Raw genomic sequence first — 10063 nt, forward strand, 5'->3', positions numbered from 1 at the left:
CAATCTCTAAGTCTCATTGCAACAAGAAAATTCCGATTTAATTTTCCCTTGAATTAAATTAGGAGAAAATTTGCAATTCCACATCACAAGACAACTTGTACGAGTTAACTAAGTTAATTTGATTTAGTTGGTTCAATTAATTTGAGTTGAGGGTCTAACTTGAGTCATGTAGAATGTTTCCTACATTACAGGATCACTAGTTGCATTTATTTTGAGTTGTAATTAATTAATTCAATTTAACTGAGTTAAAGTGAGTGAGACTAGTTCCAATTGTTGGAGGAAATAATAGAAGATCTAGCAGTGGGACGGGGCTTCAGTTTTCAACCAGTTAACTGATAAATCAACCATAATTAAATCATGCTGATCAAGGTGGATATTGGTGGCCACTCGCCAATTCCACTTGGACCCCCACTGTTGTTTCTTTTAGCTTTTCAGTTTCCTTAATTCTAGCATTGTTTACTATTTTTAGCAGTTTTTTCAGGTCCTGAACTTTCGGATCCATTTTGAGGCCCTAAACGACATTTTTTGGGAACACTGGGAGCAACATGGGTCCATGGACCGATGTTGCTCTTCCCAAAGTTGTAATTCTTGGATATATCTTTCTTACTAGATATTGTGCGTGTCAAACGGAGATCGTATGCCAAAGTTACGACCCCAGGAAGTTGATGTATCAATTTACCCAAATGGGGCCCACGGTTCAGTGTTTCATCTTCTAGGGTTAGGTTTTTGGATTTTTAGGGTTTTCCATTATTCCTCAACAATAAATAGGCCTTCGAGCCTCATTGTAACACAGTTTAGAGGCATGTAGCTGCCACATCTCTTCTCAGAGATAAGCTACCATCACCATAGCTAGTTTATTTCCATTCTGTTTGTAAGCATATTTTAGTATTTTACAGTAATGAAATGAAGTAATATTTATGCTGCATCTCTATATGTATGGTTATATATGTAATTTGTTGTGTTCCTATTTAAATCCAGATCAGTGGTATCAGAGTGGTCTGCTTTTTTTCTGTCTTTCTTTTCATGTCCCTAATGAGGTCGGGATATAAGGAGTTAGGGCTTGAACTAGTCGAACCTTTGCGAGACCAGCCTAGAAAATTTCGATAGCCTCCAATGGCGGATGAAAAGAAAGACGAGGGGGTAGGAGATCCTATCAAAGTATTGCTTGAAGAGGCCCTCGAGCGACAAAGGAACGCGATGATGGGAAACTTTGCCCAGATCCTTCAGCGGCTACCCAGGGGCGACACATATACTTCCAACAGCTACTCTGGAAGCACCACACCCTTTAAGGTACAAGTTAACTTTGAAATTCCCATATTTGAGGGTTAGATAGATGCAGATGCCATAAATAAATGGTTAAATCTACTAGAAGTGTATTTTTCTGTTCATGATTTTTCCGGCTCGGAAAAGATTACTTTCGCTCTTCTCAAAGCCACCCCCCACGTCAAGGACTGGTGGGAAACCTACTGCGAGCAGAAGGATGAAAGTACGACCTCACTATTTTCAGCCACACCCACTTGGAATTCATTCTGAGCTGCCATCAAGGAGTAGTACTACCCTCTCAGAAGCTATGAGGATCAATACATAAAGTGGACCACGTTGCGGCAGGGAAGGGACCAAGATGTGCTAGAGTTTACCAATATTTTCCATACCCTTCGCACAAAGTTGGGAATCAAGGATACGAAGCAACATTTGGTACTCAAATACTACAGCTGCCTCCACAAGTACATCCAAGAAGAAATAGAATTCCTGAACATCTCCTCGCTCGGCAAGACATACCGATATGCTGTCAAGATTGAGAAAAAGTTTATACAGAAGAAGTGAGACTTTGGATTTAAGAATCTGAAGCAAGGGAAAGGTGCCCCCAAACCACAGAACAAAGGACAAAGCCAAGGAGGGGTGGCCCAAGACAACCCGCCAAAGCTGCAAGCAAAGAACATAGCTGCGAAGCTGAAAAAGGACACAGGAAAGTGGTGTGAGTTCCATAAGAGCTCCACTCACAGCACAAGTGAGTGTTGGGCCAAGCAGTCATTGGTGGTTGAGCTAAAGGTTTTATAATCAGATGCATGTTTCGACTCTGAGTCAGAACCCGACAAGGGGAATTACAAAGGGAAGCAGATTATCAATGCGGAGCCAAACACCACTGTTTCCACCTCGAAGATCCAAAAGGAGGAACTTGAAGATCCAGAGGAGGAGGAGCACCTCTTCCACTCCTAGATGTGGGTAAAGGGATCCCCGCTACAGTTCATTGTCGACAGCGGGAGCCAAAATAACCTCATTTCAGTAGAGGTTGTGAAGCAACTGGGCTTATCGACCACAACACATCCACAACCGTACGCCATTGGGATCTTTGCGTGAGCCACCAGTGTCACCTTCCATACAACATCAAGCCCTTCACAGATGAGGTATTGTGTGACGTTTCTCCCCTTGATGTTTGTGATGTATTATTAGGACAACCATACTTGTGGAAGCGACATGCTGTGTATGAATCAAGACCCCGTGCTATTATTGTTACTTTGGGAAATAAGTTGTACAGGATACCAGAGGTAGCACCACCTACCGCCATCTCTTTGGTTACTGCAAAACAATGTAGTAAGCTCATTTCCAAAACTGGGAAATTTGTTTTTCTGATGATATTCCCTTAAGGAAAGAAGAATATGGTGGCCACGACCTCCAAATAGGGCCCTTCCACATGACAACTACAGATGGACAAGGTCGTGGAGGAGTATGAGGACATCTTCACCTCCCCCGCAAGGGTTCCTCTACACTGTCAGGTCAAGCACTCCATCGATCTAACCCCAGGTGCGCCGCTACCCAATGGACCAATCTATCGGTCCTCCGTTCTGGAGAACAATGAAATCAAGAGGTAGATTCAAGAGCTGCTGTAGAAAGGTCACATCCGTCCGAGTTCATCGCCCTGTGGGAGCCTGATCGTGTTGGTATAGAAGAAGGATGGGACTTGGAGACTCTGTATTGACTATCGGGCACTCAACAAGATCACTGTCCGTAATAGGTACTCAATCCCACAGATTGATGACCTCCTGGACCAACTGAAGGGGGAAAAATATTTCAGAAAGATCAATTTGAAGTCAAGATATCACCAGGTACCATTCGAACCCTCTGATGTATGGAAGACTGCCTTCAAAGGCAAGGAGGGCCTTTTCAAATGGTTGGTTATGCCTTTTGGATCGACGAATGCTCCTACAACCTTCATGAGGCTAATGGATGAAATCTTGTGGCCATTCACCAACTCATTTGTAGTGGTATACTTGGATGACATCCTGATCTTCAGCTAGAGTTGGGAAGAGCACCTCCACCACATTCAACAGGTTCTCAAAACGCTGCAACAACAAAATTTATGTGCCAATTTGGAGAAATTCTCTTTTTTCATGGCCCAGGTTTAGTATTTGGGATACATTATTGATGAATGGGGGGTGCATGTGGATCCAACCAAGATCCAAGTCATTCGGGATTGGGCATCTTCAACAACTCTAACAGAGCTCCGCAGCTTTCTCGATCTTGCCAACTTCTACCGCAGGTTCGTGTTGGGATTTTCTCAACACCAGTGTTTGCATTACCAGACTTGTAACAACCATTTGAGGTCGAGACAGATTTCTATGACTATGTGATTGGGGTAGTCCTTACTCAAAATGGGCATCCAGTGGCATATCACAGTGAGACACTTCCAGACACAGTTCAGAAGTATCCCACTTATGACAAAGAGATGTATTCCATTGTGCAGGCTTGCCGACAATGGAAGAATTACATTTTGGGCAAGGAAATGGTCATCCACACAGACCACCAACCCCTACAGTTCATACAGACCCAAGGGAAATTGTAGAATGATCACCATCATAAGTGGTTCACATACCTGCAACAGTTCCATTTGAATATCAAGTATAAGAAGGGCAACACCAATAATGTTGTAGATTGCCTTAGTTGACCACCGATGATGGCATTAACCACCGTGCTCAACTCTTGTGGGCACAATACTTCTGATTGGCCACTTCTCTACAAAAGCAACCCAGAATTCGGCCACACATACCAGACACTCTTAGAGGATCAACATGTTCCAAATTTTCACCTTCAAGATTTCCTGTTATGCCACCTAGGTCACATTTGTGTTCCTTCAAGCGAGCGTGCCAAGATGATTTTGGAAGCACACTACAATTGGGCTATTGGGCATTTCGGGGTTAAGAAAATAGCGGCAGTACTGTAGAAGTATTTCTATTTGCTGAATCTTCGACAGGATTTCGGGAAGTACATAAGATCATGCACTACCTAGGCCATTGCCAAACCGAACATCAAGAAGCAAGGCCTCTATACCTCGCTTCCTACCCCTAGTCAACCTTCAGAATCCATCTCCATGGATTACATGTTAGGCGTTCCTTCTACTAAGCATCGAAATGACTGTGTTTTTGTGGTCGTCGACAGGTTCTCGAAGATAGCCATTATGGCAACCTACAAGAAGAATATCACGGTAGAAGCCACTGCTAAACTCTTCTTTGAAGGAGTGTGGGTACACTTTAGGATCCCGTAGTCTATCATCTCAGATTGGGGCAGTAGGTTCCTCAGTACATTTTGGTCTAGTCTCTGGTCAATTCTGGACACCAAACTCACTAAGTCCACAACCTTCCATCCCAAACTGATGGCAAGACAGAGGTTGTCAACAGGATGATCATACACATTCTACACATGTACAACTCAAAGCATCCACGCACATGGGATGAGAACCTCCCCTATGTTCGAGTGGCCACAACCCTTTTTAGGTGGGCTTGGGATTCCAACCACTATGTTTAATTGATGTGGACATGCCATTTGCAGCTACTTACACAGATTTGGCTCATGTCCAGTCTAAAACAGATAAGGAAAACAACTTCATTGAGCACATCCAACATATTCGACAACAGGTCCAAAAAATTCTAGAGAAATCAAATGCCAAGTACAAGCAATGACATTATCAACATCGGGTGCCACACAAGCTTCAGGTGGGAGACAAAGTTTGGTTGCTTTTGCAAAAGGAACACCTTACCGGACCCTATCGGAAACTCAGACCACTCTGAGATTGTCCTTACACCATTACCAAGGCTGTGGGAGACAATGAATTTGAGCTTATCATTCCCCCATTCCTTGGCCTGCACCCAATGTTCAATGTGGACCTCCTTTGGCCATACTTTCCACCATTACTAGACACATCCGACATTGCAGAACAACTCACACCCACGGAGTTAAATCTAGATTGCATGGAACAAGCTGCAACTGATTAGATCATGGACACACAGATCAAGCACCTTACCAACAAAATATCCAACTGTATCAAGTTGTCAAAGCATGCCAACTCGTTCACCAGGGAAAGTGGCTCACCAGGGACCAAGTTCAGCACAAGTTTCCTTATCTCATGGAGAAACTCAACACAATGGGGACCATTGCTTCTTAAGGGGGGAGGAATGATCCAGATGGATAGTGGTGCCACCCAGTAATTCCACTTGGACCCCCACCATTGTTTCTTTCAGCTTTTCAGTTTCCTTAATTGTAGCATTTTTTACTATTTTTAGCAGTTTTTTCGGGTCCTGAACTTCTGGAGCCATTTTGAGGCCCTAAACGATTTTTTTTGGAAAACTGGGAGAAACTTGGTTCCATGGACTAATGTTTCTCTTCCCAAAGTTGTAGTTCTGGGGTAGATCTTTGTAACTAGATATTGTGCACATCAAACAGAGATCATATGCCAAAGTTACGACCCCGAGAATTTGATGTACCAATTTACCCAAACGGGGCCCATAGTTTGGCATTTCATCTACTAGGGTTAGGTTTTTGGATGTTTATGGTTTTCCATTGTTTCTAAACAATAAATAGGCCTTTGAGCCTCATTGTAACACAGTTTAGAGGCATATAGCCACCGCATCTCTTCTCAGAGATAAGCTACCATCACCTTAGCTAGTTTATTTCCATATCTGTTTGTAAGCATATTTCAGTATTTTACAGTAATAAAATGAAGTATTATTTCTGCTGCATCTCTATATGTATGGTTATATCTGTAATTTGTTGCATTCCTATTTAAATCCGGATCACATGCATGCATGAAATTCAAGTTGCCCAGATGAGATTGGAGTTCAAGGGAAGTGTACTATCAATTGTATAATCATCCAAATTGTACAAGTGGTGCATGTAGTAAGAGGAAGGCCTATGATGGATTGTGCAGTTATGGATGAGAAGTTTCCCTAATTAATAGGAGCTAACTCCCAATGAAGCAATGCAAGGAAATAAGGACTTGGGCAAGCAAAAAATTAGTTAAGTATGGCCAAAGTTTGTCTAGAAGTAGTGAGACAGATAGAGTTAGTTCATAGGTTTCTCGGGCTTGAGAAAAGCATTGTAATATTCTCATATTTTCTGACTAATGAAATATATATAGTAGGGGTTTTTAGCTATGGCTTTCCCCAGGAAATCATTTTGTAATGTTTTGATTGAATTATTTCTCTTGTATTCTTCATGATTTTGCGACTGTTTAATTATTTTCGCTGATGAGTAGAGTAGAATATTAAATTCTATTGCTTTAGTAAATTATAATTAGCAGTTTGAATATATAAGGAATTTATACATGGTATCAGAGCTGAAATCAAAATAGAAGAGAAGAACATGAGTTTATCTTTGCAGGATCAAATTTGTAGAATCAAATCTTCAGAGCTAGTAGGATGGCCTTCTACAGATTGAGACTCGAATATGCCCTTGGGGGTAGTTCGAATTATATTTATTGGAAGGAAATGATGGAGGCAGTGATGGAAGATAACAAGTTGAGAGAATTCGTAGATACTAATATTCCTAAACCTCTAACATCTGATGCTTAGGATCTAGTAGAGTGGAAGAAGTGGGTTGCAAAAGAGAGGAGGATCATATTCCAAGGAGTTTGAGAACATATTGTCTTGAACCTCCACAAGAAGGAATTCCATATGTAATGTGGCAAGCCTTGATAAACTTTTTTAAGAACAACAATGACCATAAGAAGTTGGCACTGAAGGAAAAGATTCAGAAGATCAATATGGAGAAGGGCGACATGATACCACAATACTTGAGTAGGTTCACCCAATCTCAAGATGAGCTTGGGAGCATTGGTATTACAGTTGCTGAAGATGATCTAGTCATCCTAGCACTTCTAAGCCTCCCCAAGAGTTGACACAACTACCAAGATTCGATAAATGGGAGGGAGAAAATACCAAAGTGGGAGCGTTTGTGATCCGACTTGGTGCAAGAAGAGATAAGGTAGAACACCAGAGATGGAACCTCATCCAAGCAGGATGATTAGGAGAATTGTTCCTTGGATGGAAAGGAAAAGAAATGGAAAGGAAAGAAATTCCAATCCAAAGGGGATTCCCGTCATGGTGGCAAGAAGGACTTGTCGAAGATTAAATGTTTTCAATATCATGAGTTGTGACACTATGCCATGAAGTGTCCGCACAAGAAGGCTGAAAAGAAGCCCTTAGGAGGAGCGGTAGGTGAAGATATAGCTTCACAATTCAAGTTGGACTTCATACTAATTGCATGCATGGAAAAATCGGTGATGGATAGTGTGTGGTATTTGGATAGTGGAGCCTCATTCCATATGAAGGGTAACAAAGAAATTTTCAGTGACTTGGAGGAGAAGGACCTCTAGATGCGCATCGATATGGGAGATGATGGAAGGTATAACATGATCGGCATCAGTACTATTACTTTTCAGAGGGAGTATAGTTCTCCTTTCACGTTAAAATATGTCATGTATATTGTTCCGGGTTTGTAGAATAATTTAGTTTCATTTGTTATGTTGGAATACAGTGGCTACGATGTAATATTTAGCAAAGGAAAGGATTTCCTTCATCACATAGCCATGAGACAAGTGAAGTAGATCGGGGTTCGGGTAAAGAACCTCTACAAATTGGATTTAGAAGAGACTGTGTTGTTTTGAGCATGAAAGCATAGAAGGTGCAGAGACGAGACATAAGTGAGTAATGCCATAGAAGATTGGGCCATTTTCACCATGGAGCCTTGAAGATCATGCAAAAAAATTCTACGGGACTTCCAAGGGGTTCACTAAAGCAACAAGATACATGCAAGGGGTGTACATTGGGGAAGTACACCAAAGCCACCTTTCATGATAAGGACAGTCGAGTGCAAGTGACCCTTAAAATAGTTCACTCAAATGTGTTCGAACCATTCTTGATAGCCTCCACAGCGAAGCACATGTATTATGTGATATTTGTAGATGATTTATCATGTAAGTGTTGGATATTGTTCATGCAGAAGAAAGACTAGACATTCTCAAAATTTTGTGATTTTAAAGAACTTGTTGAGAAAGACACATACAAGAAAGTGAAGGTTCTCAAGAGCGATAATGGTGGAGAATATGTGTCAAATGAGTTCAAGAAATTTTGTTCATCAAAAGGAATTTGACGAGAGTTAATAGCATCCCATAACCCATAACATAATGGGGTTGCTGAAATGAATAACATAAGTATTATGGGAGATGCACGAGAAATTCTGCATGATTAGGGCCTACCATTGCACTTGTGGGTTGAAGCATGAAGCAAATCGGTATATGTGCAGAACAAGAGTCCTCATTGGATTCTTGAGATGAGTACACCAGAAGAATATTTTTCAGGTAGGAAACCAAATGTCGCACACTTTAGGATCTTTGGTTCATCAGTTTACTGTCATGTTTCCAAGGATGCAAGGAAAAATCTAGAACCAACAACGGAGTTGGGCATATTTGTGGGGTACAATGATACACCTCACAACTATCAGGTGTACCTTCCATCTCACAGGATGACAGTTGTTCATAGAGATGTGAAATTCAATAAAGATAAGGCCATGAGATGTTCCCTTGAGGGGAAGCTTAGGTTACATGCGGATGAGAAGCTTTTAGCTCCAAAGGAAGAACCTCAGGATGATGTGGAGAAGCCACAAGCAGAGGAGTAGAGAGTGGGAGCACCCACTCATGAAAAGACATCCAGAGATGGAAGTAAGTTCACGAGAGAAGCTGACAGATTGATGTGTGATGCTAGAGAGAATGTAGGATCACTCAAATCATAGCGCAGGTACAGGAGTTCACCAAATCGGTACACTGGTTACATGGCTCTGATGAGAGAGTGTAGAGACTGAGTCATCCTCATTCGCGGAAGAAGTGCAAAAAATAATTTGAGTCGATGCCATGGTAGAGGAGTATGACTCCATTATCAAGAGCAGTGCTTCAAAATTTGTCCCAGGGCCAGAGGACAAGTCAGTGATAGGTTCCAAGTGGATCTAAAAGGTGAATCAAGCAACAAATGGGAGTTTCAAGAAACACAAGGCAAAATTTGTGGCCGAGTGTTTTCTCAGGGGGAGGGAATTGTTTATGAGGAGACCTTTGCTCCAGTATCAAGGTACTCTTCAATCATATCTATTATAACACTTTCATTGAAGATGGGATGGAAGATACATCAAATGGATGTGAAGATAACCTTCCTCAATAGAGTGATTGAGGAAGAGGTGTACATATAGAAACATAAAGGATTTGAGACTTTCAATAGATAGTCACCTGTGTGCAGACTCAAGCGAGCGTTGTATGGATTAAAACAAGCACCCCGTGCTTGGTACACTAGGATCAAAAACTATTTCACTAGGTTGGGCTTCACCAAAAGTGATGCAGATGAAAACCTTTACCATATTGTGGTTGAAGGTAAATTATTGATTATATTATTATATGTCGATGATTTAATTCTAGCAGGTGATGAGAATTTGGTCAAATATTGCAAAGAGGATATTGCAAGAGAATTCAAGATGAAGGACCTGGTGCTCATGCATTATTTCCTTGGTATGGAAGTATGGCAAGGAGATGGGGAACTGTTTTTCTCTCAGAGAATGTATGTGAACAAGATACTGAAGAAGTTCCACATGGAGATTAGCAAACCCGTGGAGACTCCTCTATCATGGAATTGGAGGAAGGAATATGCTACTTCAGTTGAAGTAGTGGAGGCTACTATTTATAGGCAGCTTGTGGGATCACTTATGTATTTGGTGAACACATGACCAGACATGTGTTATGCAATTAACCAAC

Source organism: Pinus tabuliformis, chromosome 8, assembly GCF_031772625.1.
Source record: "Pinus tabuliformis cultivar Carrire ecotype Pingquan chromosome 8, CPIR1, whole genome shotgun sequence".
NCBI classification, from domain to species: domain Eukaryota; kingdom Viridiplantae; phylum Streptophyta; class Pinopsida; order Pinales; family Pinaceae; genus Pinus; species Pinus tabuliformis.